Source organism: Strix aluco, chromosome 5 (genome assembly GCF_031877795.1).
Source record: "Strix aluco isolate bStrAlu1 chromosome 5, bStrAlu1.hap1, whole genome shotgun sequence".
NCBI classification, from domain to species: domain Eukaryota; kingdom Metazoa; phylum Chordata; class Aves; order Strigiformes; family Strigidae; genus Strix; species Strix aluco.
In genome coordinates this window covers 5,084,131-5,105,913 of record NC_133935.1, presented here as the reverse complement: position 1 = coordinate 5,105,913, position 21,783 = coordinate 5,084,131, and the positions used below count along the sequence as shown (strand labels likewise).

At 35.6% G+C, this 21,783-nt stretch overlaps 1 protein-coding gene across 6 annotated transcripts in view; it reads right to left on the bottom strand.

Annotated features, from left to right (window-relative positions):
* The window catches only part of CCDC91 (coiled-coil domain containing 91), a 152,547-nt gene that overhangs the window by 129,738 nt on the left and 1,026 nt on the right, over positions 1–21,783 (bottom strand). For 2 of the 6 annotated variants that reach the window (XM_074825679.1, XM_074825680.1), the window contains exons 2-4: positions 21,404–21,544; positions 19,152–19,230; positions 13,852–13,984 (exon numbers count right to left, since the gene is read on the bottom strand). The exons of 1 other annotated variant lie outside the window; for it this stretch is intronic. The gene's annotated coding sequence lies outside the window, so the exon portion shown is untranslated. Of the gene's footprint in view, positions 1–13,851; positions 13,985–19,151; positions 20,540–21,403; positions 21,545–21,783 lie in introns of those variants that run through there. 3 more of the 6 variants (XM_074825683.1, XM_074825684.1, XM_074825682.1) reach the window with 2 other exon arrangements.

Here is a 21,783-nt window from a genome sequence, read left to right as displayed (position 1 = left end):
GCAAGGATTTCCAGGAAGGCAACACAAACCCCTACAAGAAAATTTCTAAGAACCTATGTATACATAGAACAGAAGAAACTTCTGATAAAGGATGAAGGGCAGAAGAAAAAAAGTGAAGAGCAACCTGTTATTGAATCCACCATCTTTGTTATTACATTTCATATACACTTTTCATCAGCCTGGTAATGATCACAAGACTATTTTGACCTAAGATTACCTTACTCCACAAGTTTTAACACAGACTTTTCATGGCTGTAACTGCATGATTAATCTATGAATTATTCCACACATCATTTAAATGGAATAAAAGAGAAACAGACTCCAAGCAAGTCTCAGTAGTATCAACAGTGTTTTCATGCCTAACTGCTAATCCTCCAATTTCCAGTTCTTCAGAGATCCCACAGGAATTCTAGGCTAAGTGATTCTCAACCAGCTAGGAAGGACTGTTTGCTATTTGTCTATGAAAAATATATATTCATACAAGTACATGCACCTCTGTTTTCAAAGACAAAGCTTTTAGTCCATCAAAAAGAAATCCTGATTTGTTTACATGCTTTGTTTGCTGTAGGAAAAAAATAATAAAAATAGAAAATGAAACTGGCAAACTTAACATGTAACAAGCAAGCAGGAAGCAAATTAGGATAGAAAGCATGGATTCATTCCTAGAGGGATGCTGACATGGGGCACTTCAAAAACTCAAAGGCTGAGGGGTTCTTTTCAGAGAGTGTTAGTGCAAGAGCTCTTATTAGGAGATCTCTTTCCAAAAAGATGTTTCTTCTTGCACCCACACACAAAAAAAAAAGCATGCTTTCTGCAAGGAGCAGGGAACAGGGCCGCCCCAATGTTTTAAGAACTGTTTAGAAAAAAATTAATTAATAGCTAGGAGTCTTTCATAGCCCTCAAAAGTACACATGCATCTTGCTCTAAAAAACCTTTGAATAATTCATTATAAACTTAACTGATAACAATGTTGAAAATATGACTAAATACACAATTTCCCAATTCCACCCCTTATTCTGGTGATGGAAATGCATTTCTGGTATAAATAAACAGCAGAACTAGCCTAATCCCTCACACAGAACTGTAACAATTTTGGGAGCTGCATTTTTTAACCAATCTATTCCAAAATGGGTAATCAGACTTTTCTTTCCTCACAGACTAGAAACATTATTTGTGGCACCGGAATAGGAAAGAATACATTAAGTGCTGACAATCTGCAGAAGGATTTAAAAAATAACACAAAAAAAAAGAAACAACCCACACAGTCTTACCATGACTAAATGTGGTCTCCTAAAATATGCCTGATACTGGAATTAAGTAACTGTAAAATTGGGCAACAAGAAGTCAACCTCAAAATTACAGATTCATAGAAATTATGGTTGGAAAAGACACAGTAGGTCATCCAGCCCAGGCCATTTCCAAAACATTACAATTCTCAAGACAGTCGTGTCCTAAAAGGCTTAAGAAGTTCTCCAGTCACACTCCTGCAAAAAGTAGGAAACTTTTCATGGATCACATGTAAGCCACTGCATTTTCAGTAAATTTTATCAAGACGTTTGTGTTCAGCAAATCATACTGTAATTTAGGCCAGAATTCAGACCATACAATCCAAGCTCCTGCTCAAAGCAGGGTCAACACTGCATTCAGGTCAGGTTGCTCAAGACTTCCTTCTCTGTGACCGATAACAACGCATGATGAATATATTCAAACACACACACAGACAGCTGTGCATATCCGAGATGCTTACAAGCTTTCCGACATAAAACGCAGTCACCAAAGCCTGACCGTCAGCTTAACACAGGTCGTGAGAACTTTGTGAAATGCACTTACCTAACAGACATACCAAAATCATGGGTTTATATACAGGAGGAAGAGCAGGAGCCATTCACAAGGAGTAAGACAGAAAAATGTAAGCTGGGAAAAAAAGCCCCTCTTCCCCACTCCAACTGTCAGGAGGAAAAGGAATGTTGTAAACCCACCAGAAATCCCGGTATTCTTCATATCCAAAAGGCAAAAGTGGTAGAGAGACCAATCAAGGAATTAAGAAGGATTCTTCATTCACTTAAAAATCTACCTCTGGTTAGTCAGAATTCCAATTAATCAAATCCTGATCTATTACTTGATAAAACAAATATAAATTTGCCTCAGTAATAAAGACAACTAGTTCTGCCAGGTACATTCAACTGGATGATAAATTACCTGGCCTGTAATTCTGAGTAATTAGTTAACTTACTTGCTGAATTTTGTACATTTTAAAGGAACAACTTACAGAGCATATTGCTGTTTGTTTTGTCAGAACAGTATGTGTGGAGCTGGCTGAGGGTGGGGCTGCTGCATTTGTATTTCTGGCAAACACTGTCAGTGGTTAACCCCTACCTATGACAACGTATCGGTTTTACTTGCTTACTAAATGACTCATTCAATGTGTTCAATCTAGGACAGGCTTATTAGCTGTTTCTTTACTGGACATAACACAGACCGCATTATTTGAAGAATAAATCTTTGGCCGAAACTGCAGGCTCCAAAAAGCCTATCCAAAATAAGTACAAGATTTATAAAAAAAAAAAAAAAAAAAAAAAAAAAAACACAACAAAAAATTAAAATAAAATAAAATAAAATAGAATAGAATAAAATAAAATAAAATAAAATAAAATAAAATAAAATAAAATAAAATAAAATAAAATAAAATAAAATAAAATAAAATAAAATAAAATAAAATAAAATAAAATAAAATAGTAGCCATTTAGAAAGCACATATCCTGGCAATGCCTTTGTGATAAAGGGCAGAATAGATGATACATTTCTGTATCACAAACTTCTAACCAGCTCACATGCTCTTTTCCTCATGGCTCTTCTGTAAAAACTCCAAGCACTACTTAGCAATTTTAAAACAGGAACAAACTTTCTTCTTTTTACCCAGCTGGTACAGACTTTTCTCCTGATCTACACCAATTCCAGCTGCAGGATAAGCATGTGGCATCTTAACAACTTACAGTAGCTAAGTCATTAATTAGAAACTTTTGATTACAGAATACACATATCCCAAAGGATACATAGCCCAAGAAAGACCAGAATATGAATGTACAGCATAATAGAAACTAATATTAATTTAGAGCATCTGTAAAATTTTCTAAAAAAAATAAAATTTATATTTCTCACTTCACTCCTGCTTGAGATCTCAGCACTAAAAGTAACATGTTTAATAATACTTTGACCATAAACAGAGGAATCCTTTTCCTTTATTATAGCCAAGAATTCAGTGGCATGAAAAACAATATAAGCATTACTGAAGACCACTGTCAAAGCAAAAATTAAACAATATCTGCTGGCAGATTTTTTTTTTTTTTTTGAGATTGAGGAATTCTAACTTTCCTTCCTAACAGTAAGGCTAAATTCTTCCAGCATATCTGTCAGGTATCAATTTCTAGAAATGGTAGCTGTAATGAGAAACTGAAATGTAGGTGATTTTTCATTTTTTTCTTCAAAAAGAATGAAACAATATGATGCAGTAATTCTCAATCCTTCAAATCCATGGAGAATTCAATTCTTTTAGTGTTTTATTTTTGTAACTTCCAATTCTGTAATTTGCCTCATAGCAATATCTTGTTTGCAATGAAAAGCTTCTGCAAACTTTTTTTTTCCTTATTAAAGCAGCTGACTATACAGTAAAATTGAATAGATGAATGGAAAAATTTCCTACAAAGATAGCATGATCCATGTGGTTAACATTCACTTAGTGGTTTGTTATTTAATGAAGAGAGTTCACAGTCTTGTTGCAGAAAAAAAGAATATTCTGTATTGGTTTTAACATGAAAGCTCTTAACAGCTCCTAAATTCTGCATTAAATTTTCAGTATTTACCATCTGTATCTAATCAGGAAAGTATACAACTGAGCATGGGCTAACATCACAAGACCATGAGGACATGAGAGGGAAATTAGGACTGTCTGAATTTTGAAAATTAGACTGCATTAGTAATTACAATAAACACAATTTTTAAAAAAAATATCTTGGAAGTAACAAAACTAACACAAGACTTCCATAAGAAATTACGGGTTTGTGCCAAAAATATAATAAATTAGTTATATAAGAGGAAATTATCCTAATTATTTCTTCAGCGATACTTGAAATTCTTCAACTATTAAGAAATATGCTACTTTGAGTGCTCATTAAAAAATTATAGCTTATCCAAGATTCATTAATGAGATATCTACAAGACTTCTGGATAGAACCAAAGGTAAACATTAGGAAGACCTTTTCAGAAGAAATAGAAATAAAAGTGGTTGATTTCAGAGAATGAAATGCCTAAATAAACTGGGAAATTCAATTAAGTCTTCTACTTTTAGAAAGGTAGAGGCTTTTATGGTTCTCAATTTTTGGTTTGGGTTGTTTTGGAGTTTTAAGTCATTTTTAACCACAATGCAAGGCAGACACAGATTCAAACTTCTAAGAAAAAGGAGAAAATTAACTACTTTGGAAAGTAGCATTTAATATTAGTCAAACCAATGAACTGTGCCAAATGCATAGAGCATCCCCATCTCTATATAAAGACGTGCAAACTTTGATGTCATGCTACATTAGGAAAAGAAAGCTTTTTTTTTTTTTTTGAAGTAGAGCATCTAAATCCCTGTAGGTATAAAAACTTATGTCCAAACTAGCATTTGTATCAGTTTAATAACAAGAATATCTTATGCAATCTGCAAGACTTCTCTGACTTTCCCACTTTTATTTAAAAAAGCATTTTTAGAAGAAAAACGAAGCACAGCATATAAACAACAATAAATATACTTTTTGTAAACATCATAAGGGTGACAAAATTTAACAACTTCATAAAATCACAAACAAAACTTCTTTAGCTGGACATAGTCCTCATTAAAGAAATTACAATATTCTTTACAAATCATACTCTCATCTGAAAGGTACTGAGCTCATATGGCCAAAAATCTCTGAAATTCTACAAAAATAGGTATTAAGATAATCTGCAAAACCAATTCCACAAAAAAATTTTGTTTTAGGACTTGTGGGTCCTCTTCTTCAACATACACACTTGGCTTCTTTTAAACAGAGCTTAAAGCAGGAAAAAGCTATGAACTGCAAATTCCAAGTCCATTTCCCTCGATGAGATACAGCTTCACAAAAAAGAAAGCGAGAGTTCCATTACTACCCACAAGAAAAGGAGCTCTGATACCTCCTGCAGAGAAGGCAGGTACTTGTTTTCAAATTCACCTAAGACGCAGGAGAGAAAAAAAACCACCACAGCCTTGTGTGGAAAATGCATTCAAGAACTGGCAATTCCTCAGATATGTCCTAGAAAAAACTGACATCAGAAAACTCCTAAACCATGTTCTGTAACATCAGATCTCTGAAAAAGCTATTAAGAAATGTATTTGTAAAAGGTATGGTGCACTGAAGTAATTTAGAATGGTATTCTGTGAGTGACAAAGAAGAAAAAGGATATAGACTGTGAGCAAAAGAAATGACTAGTGGGGAAAAAAGTTGCAATATTAGATATAAACTGCCTTTCACTCATTGTGCTTGAGCTCTACACATATGTAAGATCACCAAAGACATGGTGTGCATTTATGTATAGGAAAGAATGAAGATAAACTGTGAGAGACGTGCTTTCTCCTAGATCAATAAAAAGGTGTGAACCCTAGGCCAATGGTCTAAAATACTACTCTGCTTGTGATTCAGCAATAATTGCCGAGGTTGACTTCAGAGTATTTCCTGAGGTAGAGATCTACCACATGCATGTACCATTTTTGTCTCCATACCAGACCACAACCCATGGACCACATGGGGATTCCATGTGTAACCGTAAGTACTCAAGAGGATAGCATCATTCAGAAGAAAAGACTTTCCAAGTATCTCAGTGGTACTTTTAGCACATATTTTCAATTAAAAGGCTGAAGAGAGAAAAGGTCTGTATACTTTGGCTTCCAAATGTCTCAGTCACTGAGATCTATCTATGGCCGGGGGGGGGGGGGGGGGGGAAGAAAAAAATCTCTAACAAAACAAACATGGATTTCATTCCAGAGGGTCACCTATTCACATGAGTAATTATAGTAACACAAGTAATTCTTGACTGAGGAGCTTTTTTACATTTTTGTCCATGAGTCTTTGTCAGTTTCTCACAACTTTAAGAATTTTCCACTTAGAAAACACCAACTTTTTCATTCTAGATATTCAAAGATGAGTTCAAATAAAACCTTATCAACTTCAGCAGAAGTATCATATTATGATACTATTCAGCTTACTTGTCTCCAGAATCTACAGACACTTTCTCAAGACTTAATTCTAACAACTTCAGTAACTCCAAATTTTATAGAAAGTCCTTCCCAGGTCTTCAGTCTTCACCATCATTAGTTTTTTTTTTGTGACCAGAACATGGAAAGAATAGTTTTTGTTTTATTATAAAAATAAAGAATCACACAGTTAACTAATTTTTAAATTTCTCTAATGTCCCTCTATAAGCTTTCTCTATCACAAATATCTTTTTACTTCAAAAGCCACACACTTCTGCAAAATGTACATAAACTGCTGTGAGAAGTCTGACAAGGCTGATACAATTCAAACATGATGTGCTTTCTGAAGGAAGAAACCTCTTGCCTCACAAAGCCTTCTCCCCATCCACCCCCAAAAAACCCTCGGAAAGTAACTTTAATTAAACATTTCTGTTATGCACAGCTAGGCAATACAATATACCTATAATCAAGTCCAGATCAACAATCTCTGTAACCCCGATTCAGATTAATGATAATCAGAAGCCCTGGAAATTAGTTTGTATTCCACAAAAAAAAAAAAAAAGGTCAGAAAAGTGTGATTTGCCATTCGCTAGCTAGGTCACAAAGATCAGACACTAACAGCCCTGCAAATGCCTGAGCAAAAGTGACCACAGTAAGTTAAAAACTAACTCTCAGATTTAAAGTAGTCTCATTGTACCATTGACCACAAAATTGGGCACAGTCCTCTAAAAGACAGAGCCATGCTGTTCTCAGAGTTGCACAGGAATTAGGACAAGATCCATAGGTCAGAAGTCAGAATAATGAAAATTCTGACCAGATATTGGAACAAGCTGCCCACAGACATTGTAGACTCTTGATCCCTGAAGATATTCAGAACTGAGCTAGACAGGGCTCTGAGCCATCTGCTCTAACCAGACCTGCTTTAACCAGAGGTGTGGACCAGAAAACCTCCAGACGTCCCTTCCATGCATGGTCTATGATTCAATGCTTTCATTTTTATCCAGAATAGTATAGTCAAAAAACCCCAAACCAAACTCCAGAATCATAGTAGTAGAGGCTGGAAAAAAACTGAATCCACCTTTGAGACTGTTCTTCAGTTGAACTGTACTAATAACCACCCACATCTGTCCAGGATCATTTTAGGACTGGGTTTACTAATGAGAAATGAACCAACTTCAAGAGAGAACAATGAAAGAGTACCTCTAGAAATCTTCACTGTTGTAGGAGGGACAAAAGTAGCAAAAACCTAAGGAAATATTTTTGTCATGAGTTCAAAGAAAAAATGTCTTACATAAATCTCTGTACTCAACAGAGAAGTTTCTTAAAGAAGGCTGAAATGAGCTTTTAGCATTAAGAAAAAATCTTGACAAGAAAGAAAAATTGCATGGGGATTTTTCTTCTCTGGAAGTAATAGAAAACTTCATTAATCCATTAATTTGTTCAAAACCCTCCCTAAAAATCATTAAATTGCATGATTTGACTGTCAATATGGTAAGACATCTACAAATAGCAATTCTTTTTTTAAAAAGAAAAGTCTAATGTTTTATAATGAATAAATGGGGTTTTGAGCCAATTTTAGTAGTCTCAATCTGTATCTTCCTCTTGGCCTTGACAGACACAGGACTTTGCTAATTTCTCCAAGTTGATTCTTTATACTTACTATGGGTTTCTAGAATACTCTTTTCTAGTCCCAAAGCTTTTGACAAAGATGGTTAGGCACTGCCGTGCCCATTTCAGAAAGAGGAAGACATTTTCCAAGAGGCCCCATATCCAGCAAGTTACCGGGACATTTAAGTAATTTAAGTACCAAGTATGCGATGAGGGAGGGCATTGACATCAAGAATATTACTCATCAGTTAACAATTAAGCAAAAATTATTTCTCATTCAAGAGAAGTTAAACTACCCCTTCCCCCAAAACAGACAACAAGATACCAGCCAGGTTCTCCACCCATCCTATAATCCATTCAATTTTGTCTCCTTCCCTAGCGAGCCTGCAAAGCTAGGCAGTGAGCAAGCCCTAGGAGCACAAACTCAACGATTTCCAAGATCTGCACAGCTTCTCCTCAATTCTACCAGCAGTTAAAACATCATCATATAACAAGGCTTAGCAAGAAGATCCTTCCAGAAACAGAAAAAAACATATTCTGCTATGCCACTAAGCAGATATTGATCACCTTCAAAACGCCTCTGCCTTCTACAGTACCTCTCTTTGCAGCAATGACGGCGTTGATGGCAATGAGTAGTAGAGGAGTAAGGATAGCCAGCCCCATATTACACGAGCATGCACACACACAAAAAACAGGTAATTCATAAAACATACACTGCCTCACAGCTAAGATGCAGAATAAATTGGATGCACAAACTTTATGAAGTATAGACAATATATGTAGACAAGCCTCCATTCACCACAGAATGTGTCTAATTCAAAATGCTCCACATCTTCCCCGGCTAACAGAAACTAATTGTTCTTTTGCCCACGTAATTTATTTTAAATCACAATTTTGTATAACCTCCAAGACCTTTGATAAACTGGAAGTAAATGCATGCCCTTGGAAATAAATGGATGCCTAACATACTCATCCTCAAGTATAAAACTACCATGCACGTAGAATACATGTACAAGAACAAAATAATAACAAACTGTAGTGGACAGTTATTTATATATGTATATAGTGAACTTGTATATCATATACTTGAGAGTTCATGGAATTATTTAAGTTAACAAGGACCTTATATATTCACAGAGCTTAACAGCTTTTGAAACCTGAAACCAGCACTGTTTAAAGAGAACTGCTGAAATTTATCCAAAAATTACTATCCAGAAGTGATCCCTTCTGGCAACACTGAAAAAACAGGCAGAACATTCAGGTTCCAAAGAGTAAACTATGTGTAGAGTGATATCTTTTAACTACGTTAATTACTGAGCAATTACATTGTCTTTAGTCAGCAAAATTCTCAATGAAGACAGGTTTTGTTTGACCAAAGTCAGCAAGAAAAAGCTTGAATATTTGAACAATAACCATTAATACCCTATACTTACACTCAATAATAATCAAAAAACCAATGCATTTAACAATTAAAAGTTTCAGGTAATTACTATAATTTTCTGTAGAGTCTTTAAGAAAAAATTTATGAGACTGGACAACTTCAGTTAATCCAGTCATTTTCTAAAATATCAGATTGTTAAAAATTTATTAACAGAAAAATCACAAGTGCTTTCCTTCACTAACTATGAATAGTACATTAGGCTACTTCTATAATCAAACCACCATCTTCACAGGACAAATACTGCTGACTGCACAACTTATATGGAAAATCATCATCATAAAACAGTTCACTAAAGAAAATCCTTTTTTCAATCCAAAATGCAAAAATAATTTTAAGAAATTCAAGCCTAGTGCATTATGAGAGCAGCTCAGAACGCAGCCTGGCCGCCTGTCACCAGGATACTGAAGAGGAGGTGCAGTCTGCCAGAAGACTATAACTAAATTCAACTCTCAAACTCTTGGTCTTCTTTCACCTTTCCCTCACTTTTTTATTTACCACGTGGTTCTATAATTCACACCTATTGGCAGAAGCAGGATTAGACTAATAAGCAAGAACTACACAGTAGCCCCTGCTGTAACAAGGATACTGCCAGTGTTCTAGTCTTCATCAGTTTTGCCAACCCCAGATGTTCCACAGTCATTTACAGTTTAACCAGGTTAAATACAGATGTGTGAATTTTTCCATGGGATCCAATGTTGACATACAATTAAATATTTTCTTTTTTTTAAAGATTAAAAACTCTTATTTATTATCCAGACTTCTAAACTAGACACTGTAATCAGATCACAGTTTATTTTATGAGGAAATTTGAAGAAATTTGAACAATTTAAGCACAGCTATGAGGAAATTTGAACAATTTAAGCACAGCTGCTACCAGAAGACAACCATTTAAAATAAAAATGTGTTATGTTTTTGCAACAACTCTAACTTTTTTCTTGTTTTTTTAAGAAAAATGATTCAGGTATGTTAGATAATCACTATTTCTGAGTGTGTGTTTTACATATACTGTGTAGATCAGCAGTAATAAAAAGTGACTTAAATTGTTTTATATCACTATTTTTGAGCACTCTCGTTACTCAGTATTCTTTACTCAACTTTTCTATGCACCCATTTTACTAAAACATGTCTTTAATACAGTTCACAATAACTGGATAAATTAACTTCTTAAACACACTCTGGAATACATTAAGGCAATCCAGGAGGTCAGTATCTTTATCCTTGTAAAAACATTTTGAAACCTTTTACTGCTAAGTTCATTTTCTAACAGTATTACCTTGGCCCCTTTCAAATACATGACAAAGGTGGTTTACTTCTAAAAGTGTGCACTGAAAGTATTAAAGATTTATATTGCATATTTTCTGTTTGCTATAATTAAAAAAACCCAAACAACTCGTAACTTTGCTCAGCCATGCACGTATCACTGGGGCAACATATACGTGTCTGTGTGTATATATAGAGTGCACACTTATTTTCAGATAATAAAACAAAAAGGATCTATGTATACCAAAGTCTTGAGGGCACACAGTCAATTTATATTTAATAGTTTCCAAAAGTAAATATAATTTGTCACTATTTTTGACATTTTCAACCACATCAATTCCTGTCGCTTCTCCTCTTAAAGAAAATATGTTTTTTAAACCAATATTGCTCTTTCAACACCAACAAAAGGCAATTCAGGCCCCTTCGTAAGTGTTAAATGCAGATTATGCATGTATTTGTACGGATAACTCCACCAAATCTCAGTGCCTTCAATATCGATGTAGTTAGATAACTGTCACACACTTTTTAAGCACTCATTAACTAGAAAAAAGTATTCACAAAAATCCTAAAGCAGAAACTATTTTTTATCTTCTAATAATGAAATTAATCTGATTCTGGAGTATCAATATCTCATTTTATCATTCACCATACAGTAATTAATATTAAATTTCTGTATGAATCAAAGAGGACTGGAACTTTTAAACAAAAGTGGTTTTAAATTTCGTTTCTGAGACCCTTTCCACATTTTATTGTTACTATACATTAGTGCTGATCAGGTGTGCAAGAACTCGTCCAGAAAAAAAAAAATTTAAAAAGTAAACCAAACTGTTTAAAGTTTCCCATGTAACAGATAGAAACATGAGAAAAACTTGAGAACTCACCAGCAGAACAGATCACAGGCCACAAGATTTCACAGAAGACCAAAATTTCAAACTAAGTACAACTTTTCTTCAATCTATAGTTGATCAGGCCAAGATACTGACTTTCACTCCAGCAGCTGATAAACTAAAAGCAAGTCAGCTGTGGCATATATTTCACATGGAAAACTCTTTAGAAGCTCTGCATTATTACAGAAGTTGCACCTCTTCGAAAGTCCTTTTAAAAAGATTAACTGGCAAGTGTATGCTAAAATATTTTGTTTTCCATCTAAAACTATACTAAATTCCCATCCTCAGAGACAGGATTTCCAGTTTATTTCTCTCTGTACACACACACACACTTACTTTAAACTCAGGAACTGTAACATAGGAAAGTGTTGTTAAAATTCTGAAAAAAAGAATAAGCCTAGTGCAAAGGTGACTGTAGGTCTCTTCCTCAGAAATTAAAAAAAAAAAATCACTGCCCTGTGTTCTGCAACAAATAAAAGACATTTAAGTGAAAACATAGGTATTTAACATAAAAGCATACTAAAACAAATTCAAAGTAATATAATTTCAATCTTTCTCTCAAACCCACCTCAAGATAAATGAAATCAATTCCAGCAGTGTGTTCTGACAAGTATTTAATGAAAAATTCAATTGTAAAGAACTACAAGACCAAGTTTTGGCAACAGTACACAATATCAGATAGCTTTTACCTACATTCACCTTATTCAAAAACCTTAAGGAGACATGGAATTAACTTATTTAGCCCATTATTTAGTATATTTAGCAGTTATTTAGTATATTTATTTATTACAAGTTAACAGAACTTCAGAATCTAGAACATGTACAGAAAGAACTGTAAGCAACAAATGTTTTCATGGTACTAGATGACATGTTTTAAACAGAACAAACTCTGTAAACAATATTTTCCTAATTACTTTTTATATATACACTTATTGGTGTTCCCAATTCTATGGAGACTTCAACCATAATTAAAATAAGGGAAGACTGTTTCTTTCTCATTCTTCTCCTTACAATTTATTGTGTTCAAAACTAATTTACAGCCAAATAATTCTTCTGATTAAAAGCAGCAGCATTGGCAACACCACCTTCTTATTTACCAAACAATCAATTCTGTGCAAGAAATTACACTGTAGCAAAACCCAAAGCAAATACAATCAAGAACAAGCACTGCATATAAGTAGTCTGAGGACTTCTTTGGCTCTGAAACATTTGAAAATAAACCATTCCATAGGACCTCCAATGGAAAGCAGAAGAGGAATGGTTTAAGAGTGAATTTAAAATTTGTCTTTACTTGCCAAGGGCATCTATACACATTTACATAGACACCAAGACCATTTCAAAAGTATATTGTTAGCATGGATTTCTAAATCAATATTCAAAGCAGTTCAGTTTTGGTTTAGCAGTTCTGTACCTCAATCTAACTAAGTTTGCCACTACCATTGTAAACTGAGCTAAGGATTCATTGTCACATCCACTAAGTAATCTCCAGGTGCAAACCGTCTCAGAGTTTTTTCAGAAATATTAACAGAAAAGCACAGCCAGTGCTATTTTCCTTTGTATAAAAAGCTACCTTTTTGCTGGCCTGGAAGAGAAAAGAATTGAGTAGCAATGAATAAGTACTATTTTCATGGCCCCTATTTGAAGTTCAAATTAGTTTGGTCCCTCGAATATCTACAACCTAACATTACAAAGCCATTTCCAAACCTTTGGAAGTTTGGTGTTTTGAATCTTCAAATTTTACCTACAATCTAGCTCAATTAATCAGTTTCATCTATTAATGTTATTACCTACTCTAGGTAGTTGGACTAGATGATCTTCAAGGTCTTTTCCAACCTAGATGATTCTGTGTGTGATACTCTCTCACACACATTAATTCTCACAGATAATACTTATTTAACATCCAAATTCACTTACTTCTCTGATCTAGATGGTACTCTGAATATAAATTTCACTAACTATTAAACCAAGGGATGTCTTCTAGCAAACATAATCAGAACTGTTTATCTCTACAACACCTAAAAACTTTATGTATCACTCAGTAACAGTGTCTTCTAAATACGGGACAGGCTTCTTGTAGCAAGGCGCGGCTTTCATGTGCCTCTCAATGGGCTGTGATCAGACACAAACACCTGTAGGAAGCAGATGGTAAAGCATGAGACACAGTAACTTAAATTAGTTACACTGTTCTTCACAGCCCATACATTGCAGATATTATTACAGCAGAAGCATATCAAAACAGCAACCTTTTAGTCCCTTCCTCTACTGCAGGGGCCAGGAGTCAGAAAAATAATACCCACATATTCAGCCTGAATACACAGAACTAAGAACGGAAAATAAGTTTACTCCCTGGACAAACTTCTCAAGGGAGAAGAGCATGAGAAAAAAAGTTGTAACTGCAGCAGTGATATTACCTGTTGAGCAATATCCTCTGTCCAGGCTTAACTGCAGCCTAACGACACAGCAAAGAACCTGCTGCCTGGCTTAGCATAGACACACGTTAACTACGGGCATTGACAGTCCCTTGCACAAACCACGAGGAAATTGCTGTAGAGAAATATAAAATGTAAACAAATGTGTTAGATGAACCACTCAAATTTTTCTTATGTCATCCCTCCCCGCCCCAGCTTAGGTCAATAGTTACCTATTTCTACCATACGCAGTTTTATTGTATTTTCCTAACAGGTCTATTACCAGTCAATGAATTTAGATTCCTAGGTTTTACCCGTTATAGCCAAAAGCATATGCAGAGGATTAGGCTAGTTTTCTGACAGCTCCTTTTCCCCTAACTTTACACCCCAGTAGAAAATAGAAATCTAAACAATGTAGCAGTGGAACAAAGATTGGTTTTATCTTGAATTATTTCACTTGAATATAATCCCCAGGGAAAAAGACAAAAAATTGCTTATGAAATTCTAACTTTAAGGCTTGTAACACAGTGTTATAGCAAATCCCTTCATAGTCTTGTATATTGAGTTCAAATTCTTTACGAGTTGCTGCAATGCGTTGTTGTTCGTTTCTGCTTCTCAGATGAAGTGGGTTTGTTTGTTTGTATTTTTAAATGTTAAACTACTTTCAGGGCTAGGTTAAGCAACCTGCCTTGCTCTGCATTTAAATGGAGTAGGGGATTATGTTCACTTTTCACAATCAGGTTAAGAGAGTAGCCAGCATTAAGCAAAACTGAAGTCTGCTGCTGCTTAGAGAGTAGAAAGGCATAAAACACATTTCAAAGGAGCACCAATTGTACTCATATTTTTTTCTGATCAGATAAGACTGTGCAGTGTATTTTTTCCCTCACCTCTTGTTTGAGGACGCAGGACCTTTATCTTACTGAAAAAAATAATTCAAAAAACCCACATCATCTTCCTTTCCTTAGAATATAAAAGCAACTGAAACTGCTAACAAAGTCCTACATCAGGTATGCCTGGAGTTTTTCACCCAAAATACACACAGAAAGACATTAAAAATACAAAGTCTTAGTCCCAAAAATACAAAGTCTTAGTCCCAGCTGCTATATCACTTCTGCCCAGCTAAACATGTACCCAACTTCTGACATCTTGGCCATAAGGCAGTGACTACACTAAATAATGCCCCCCAAAAACCCGAACAAAAACCACTCAAAGATAAAAGAACACCGAACAGCCAGTCCTGAAATTTTAAATTTATTTTACAGCTACTGACAAAACTGCAGTTCAGTATTAACACAAATGGAAATCACAGGTGTGTATGATCTGGTCAACTCCCCAGCTCATTTTACCCAAAATGATTTGTCTGCTAACAAGCTGGACTGAATTTGGACCACGGATTTTGCAGGGACAGATTCTAGACCCCCATCAGTATCTCCCCTGGCATTCTGATCTGCCCTACCCTTACCCCTTAAAAAGGTCATCATAAACATTTTTAGTAACAAACATACAAGCTGCAACACTTCTAGAAAAATTCAGATGGACACCAAATAAAAATCAGTGGTTTGTGCTAACAGATCAGAATGCATGTAACCCATTTTGCCTTTTTTTTTTTTTAAAGGAACTGTATGTTCATTATCACTACCAATTTTACCTTAAAAAAGTAACATGCTGTCAGTAGTGAAGATATTTTCTGAAGCCATCACCATCTTAGCAAACATTTCTCCTAAAGTCACTCTGTAATTCCTCTAGAAGTGAAGCACAAAGTTTTCCCTACACACAGAAGATCTTATTATTTTATTTTAAACAGGACTGTCATTGGCCACAAGCTCCTACCACATCACAGTTGAAACCCTTTCCATTTTCTTACTACTACTCATACAGTAATCACAAATCTAATACGGAAAAGGAATGAAAACTGACTTTCAAAGACCTTCCAAAGGCAATACTGCCTTTCTGAAATCTAGGCTTTCCAAACAAGGGCTGCTGTACCAAAACAAGGCAAAGGTCTACCTACGAGAAGATAAAGATCTGTCTCAACAACAAATGCAACCCAATCTGAAAATCTAATTAGAAAATCGTATTATTATCTGTTCTCACCCTATGAATATAATACACTGACAATATAAAATTATTCATTCTATTCCATAAAAAAGAACTTCCATTTGATAGAGAATATATTTATGCCTTCTGCAGTAACATTTATCTGGTTTTAAACACTGAGAACATTTTCATCAGAACCATATTATAAAAACTCAGGGAGCACCAGAAATACAAAAAAACCTCAATTTAGAAAACAAAGACTTTTGGAAAGACTTAAGTCCATTAATTATTTTTCAGAACAAGACCTGCATGAGCATCATGACAACATGATCCTACTAATACCTTCTCTTATCTCCACAGGCTGTTAAATGCAAATTACAGTCCATAACCTGAGCCTTTCTAACTTGAGTGGTCCTGTAAGTTTTAATGAGTTTGTCAATTGGCAAATTTTCTTTTTACGTTTTGTTAAAAAATAAATAGGCATTTTAATAAAAATTAATAAAATGTTTATTTTTTTTTGTTTTACATTCTATTAATTCATTATTAGTAACATTAATGATAGATAAAAACATTAGCAAAGCATACTGAAAACAGTGACAGGAAGTACAAATTCTACTGTAACAAACCGAAATTGAAACCCACCAGACTTTCAGGGAACGAGTAACAACTCTGTGGGACTCCATAACCCATTTCTAAAATGAAATCAACTCATCTCAGAATGAATTTGTGTGTGAGGAAAAAAAAAGAATTAAATACATTTTGCGTCCTTTACATTTTTCATAATGATTTACCATACAGCCTGAATCAAACTGGGATCAGTTTATATAATCATATATTGCAGAATCACATTGCCCCGATGTTACTGTTTCCTTCAGATGCTCACCTAAAGCCAGAAGAAACCCTATTTATCCCTTGAAATTTCCAAAGTTTTAGGCCTTTTTCAGCCTTACAGAAGATATGTCTCATGTAAGTTTGTGGACAGAGAATTCAGTAGACCAATTCTCCATTTGTAGGAGGCACCTACATGCTACAATCTTCAAGAATATACTTAGTACTTTTAAAACAGCCTTTACAAACTGTAACAGTAATCCTCTGCAGCCAGGCTCAGGGGATAGTTCATGACAGAGATGCCCTGTACACAATGAAAAGCCCCAAATAGTACCAGGGAAACACAGGCCCCAACCTCAGCAAGGATTAATGGTGAGATTTTCCCAGAAAGCAGGTACCTATTCTGGGTATAGAACAACCGATGAAGTGTCTCTAAACCTGCTCACCCTCTTACACATTTCTCCTACCTGTGTTCAGTGTGCCCAAAAGAACATCTGCAACAGCAAGTAGGTCTACAGCAGTTATTTTCTTGAAAAATCCATAGATTAGGGCAAATATTTGTCATCCCTTTCAACTCGCATTTATTCAGTATCCTCACCCAGAGCTGCATCTCTTCCCCAGAGTGTTCATAGAATAGATTTCAGTTGGAAGGGGCCTACAACGATCATCTAACCCAACTGCCTGACCACTTCAGGGCTCAACAAAAGTTAAAAAATGTTGTTAAGAGCATTGTCCAAATGCCTGTCAAACACTGACAAGTTTGGGGCATCGACCACCTCTCTAGGAAGCCTGTTCCAGTGTCTGACCCCTCTCTCGATAACAAAATGTCCAGTCTAAACCTCCCCTGGTGCAGCTTTGAACCATTCCCACACGTCCTGGCACTGGATCCCAGGGAGAAGAGCTCAGCACCTCCCTCTCCCATTTCACTCCTCAGGAAGCTGTAGAGAGCGATGAGGTCCCCCCTCAGCCTCCTTCTCTCCAAACTAGACAAACCCAGAATCCTTGGCCGCTCCTCACAGGACACACCTTCCAGCTCACATTATTCTTACTGAAGTATGAAATTTTCATTACGTTTTCATACACGTTGTCACTTAAAACAGATGATTGCAAATTGTCTATTTTTCTGCTTCGATTCAGATCAAAAGACTAGAGTGCCTTTGGCTGTGTTGACACACAACAGCTCTTAAGAACGCAATACTTCATAATCAGAGCACAATTCTTTAATACATACACACACAAACTGAAACACAACCAATAAGCATACTCAAACATTGCTATTCTCTGTGGTAATGCCACTGTGAATTGTTTTTATAGAAATAACACATCACATTAAATCCCTTTCTAAGTCCTTTGCTGAAGTAAAAGCATCAGCTCTAGTGATAGATACAGGGCTACAGCCTTGAAATTACATTTTCCAAGCGGAAGAATTTGGATTTGGATGTTTTGTACCTTAACATGTGTTTGCACACCCTATATCCTTCCTTTCCTAAGAAAATAGTTTTTTAATATTTTCAGCTCTTAGTGATAGTTTCCAACTGTATTCCACGGACTACAACCAATCTACTCTTCAGTCCAGATTGCTTTGCCCAGTATCTACTACAGCCTTATGATCCAAACGGAAGATGAATAGAAGCAAGAATCACAACACGGAACTACCCTTGCTACCAACATAATTATTGTAACTTTCTCCTAAAACAAACAAAAAGCCCCAACCATAACTGTTGCACAGTCACCTAAAATTAATTTACATATGTGCACAAAAACCTGCCACCTTTTCCAGAAGGACTGCACTGAAATACAAGATGCAATAATCCTGAGGGTGGAAGAATTGGACAAGACCTGACTTAGGTTTCCCTGTACCTGAAAACTCACCTGACTAGTTAACACTGGAATATTACAACGCCATATGTTGATAAGGAGATCCACAAAAATTGGCTAAAACATTCAAATTTAGTTCTTTGATCGAGCTGAATAGTTGAAAGCTTTGCATTCTAAAACAATTACCAGAGTTGCTAGTGGGAACCTTAAAAATCAGAATTTGCTGTATTGTTTTCAGTAAGTGGAGGTTTTTAAAGCCAGTCTTCCATAAACTGCCTGAGGTTTCAGATCTTTTTTTTACTAAGTTACCACTATAGTTTGGGCATGCTTAATCTTCTTAAAACTGAACCTGAGAACGTTGTGCAAGTATAACAGAAGACATATTTTATATCGACTGAAATTACCAACTTAAACTGAAGCCATTTCCAGATTCTTCCCTGAAAGACATACAACAACTGAATTGTGATCACTTTAATGACAAATAGCAAAAACGGTTTTTCTTATATAGGTGTTATACAGGCATGAGAAACATTTTTCTGAGGATCCAAAACATCTTTATAAATATAACGTCCATTCCTCTAGGTCTGTTTCAAAGGCTTGAAAAGTTTACTAAACAGTACCTGTAACAACGTGATCGATAGCAAATATGAGCCTCATGTACGCAAAGGCAGGCAGATGGCACATCCAGCTGCTGAAAAACTGCAGAAGAGTTCTATAAAAATGCCATCCCTGAAAACCTCTTTAGGAATATCAATCACCACTTCAACAAACAAGTACATGTAAAGTAATAACTTTAATTCACTTTCTTTTAATTCAAAAGGTCCTCTGTGATTGCTTAAAAATAAATTTATGGATACTTACTTCTGCTTCTCCAACCATACCCTATAATGGAATTTACATTTTTAAGGCTTGATTTCATCGAAAGAGTGCACAGAACTCCTGGAATTAATTTCAGTCACTCCAAAAATAAATCTGTCAACTGAACAATGTAAAGGAAAAAAGCCTGCTATGTCAGAAAAGCAGAATTCTTCATGTTGGTCCATCCCAAACTCTTCAGGAAGAAAGGATGTGAATCCTACTGTACAATAAGAAAGTCTAGATACTGTGTTATTCTACATTAAGAAAATTACAAATCACTTAATTCCTTTCTGTAAAAATAGCACCACTTCTAGAGACTCAGGTCTGGAGAGCAGGTACCATTGCTTAAGGGACACCAAGGGATAAAGGAAGATTAAGGTTGCAATAGAAAAAATGAGAAAAGCTAAATCCAACCTTAAAATTTAAGGTGTTTATTTTTACTAACACAAACAGGAGTTATTTCCACAGAAGTCTTTAGAAGTGTGAGATAACCAAAACAGAAAAACACCCCCCACCTTGAATTTCTGATGTATTCTTATGATTATAAATATCACAGTAACAAAGTAGTGAAATTAACAGATGTTAAAATACAATGTCTGAAAGTCACCTTGCAACACTTTTTAGATAATCTCCCACTCCAATGCACTTAAAGGCAGATTTAGTCTTCATGATTTAAAATTTACACTGTCTGCAGCCTGAAACCTCTAGTGTGCTAGAGAAAAAGCCCCACACGAAAGCAAAAAACAGCTGGAAAAGTATCAAGATTGGTTTAAAACAAGAGTTTTTTCCTTCATTATGATGATCAGATTAGTTTTACATAAGCAGAAAGAAAATGTAAGGGCATTTAAGTGTCAAAAACTGCACAAATGGACACTAGCAGATTACAAAACTCACAGGCGTATCAGACCACTGCAGACTGAAACAACCACCTTGTGAACCCGAACGGACTCAAATGGACACAGGCAAGGTGGTGTTGTGAACACTGCGTTTAAAGATTCACAAAAAGCTTGTCTCCATCATACCACAAACTTTTTTTCCATTTGGTATTGCAAGCTTTCCTGGAAGTTGGTTTTCAGTAAGCCAGGAGGAATCAAGCCAAGTGCTCATATACACACCATACTTAGATGTCTTAGCAGCTCTGTAAACATTTGGAGAATGCCTGTTATTGCCCTTATGATTGTGATCCAATTGTTCCTCTGGACCAGAAATATGCATTATAGCATAACTGTATTTTGGAACCTACAAATCTACGTAGCTATCATCATTCTGAACGTCAGCCTGACACCACATAAACAGCTAACATTGTCTAGACAACGTATATTCTTCACCAAGCTCTGGCAGTAGTTGTGTCACTTGGAAGGAAACACGAAGGAGCTGGTCTAACAGGCCATGATGTTCAAAGGCAGACAGAAAGCAATCAAGGAGCAAGTAATTAAATGCAAAAGTAGTTAAACTGCATTGAGAGTTCTAGTGAGGCACTGACTGACCAATATGTGTCAAAATCCTCGTGGAGTTTTAGGTATGAATATCACAGATGTAAATGTGTCACCAGGTATACTCAGTTTTCAGTAATTTCTATCTCCAGGTAGAATTAAACTGGAATGAAGCCTTAAACTTAGTTATAGCAATGGTCAGAATGACGATTTGGATAAAAAAGTGTCCAAAGGTGACAGACTCTCTTTTAACTTCCATTGTCTCAATCTGCTGTGTACAAAATCCACCTGTCTCCTCAGATGAGCTACAGTAAAATACCATCTCAGCTTTAAGGCAGAAGGAATCAGCATGTGGAGGCTGTGATGTCCCAGACTAAGCAGAAGGCATTACTGGTGAAGCTGTTCACAAAGACATGTTGAGGCACACAGCACATAAATTACTCTCCTAGTCTCCCACATTTAATCATCTTCCTTTCAAAACAGTGTAAAATAAATTCGCACCAGATTCTCAAGAATCTCTTTAAGAGGTTCTAAAAAACGCTCTGGGATTATCTACTATTTATTGAGCATTCAGGCCTCACCTCTTTGACTACTGCTGCGATTTGCTTCTTTCAAATCCTACCAGCACGCAGTTGTTAACAGACATTGTCTGCCCTGCAAACTCTGTTTGAAAATGGTCAGCAGTCTGCTTCCTCTATTAGTGACTGAGAAACCTGACAGCCCTGAAGAAAAAACAATTAAGTACTAGAACATGAGCACCAAGTTACATAGACATTCAAGCCATGGATATGGAGGCACTCAGACCAAAGTCATAAGTTAAAGAAATGCAATACAGAAGAGCAAAATCAGAAGATCAGGTGAAAGCAAAACAGCCAGAAAGTGCTGAGAACAAAAACAAATAAGCAAGTTTACAGAAACAGGTGTTCAAGCAGTGACAAAAACTACCTAAAGCGTCACTAAA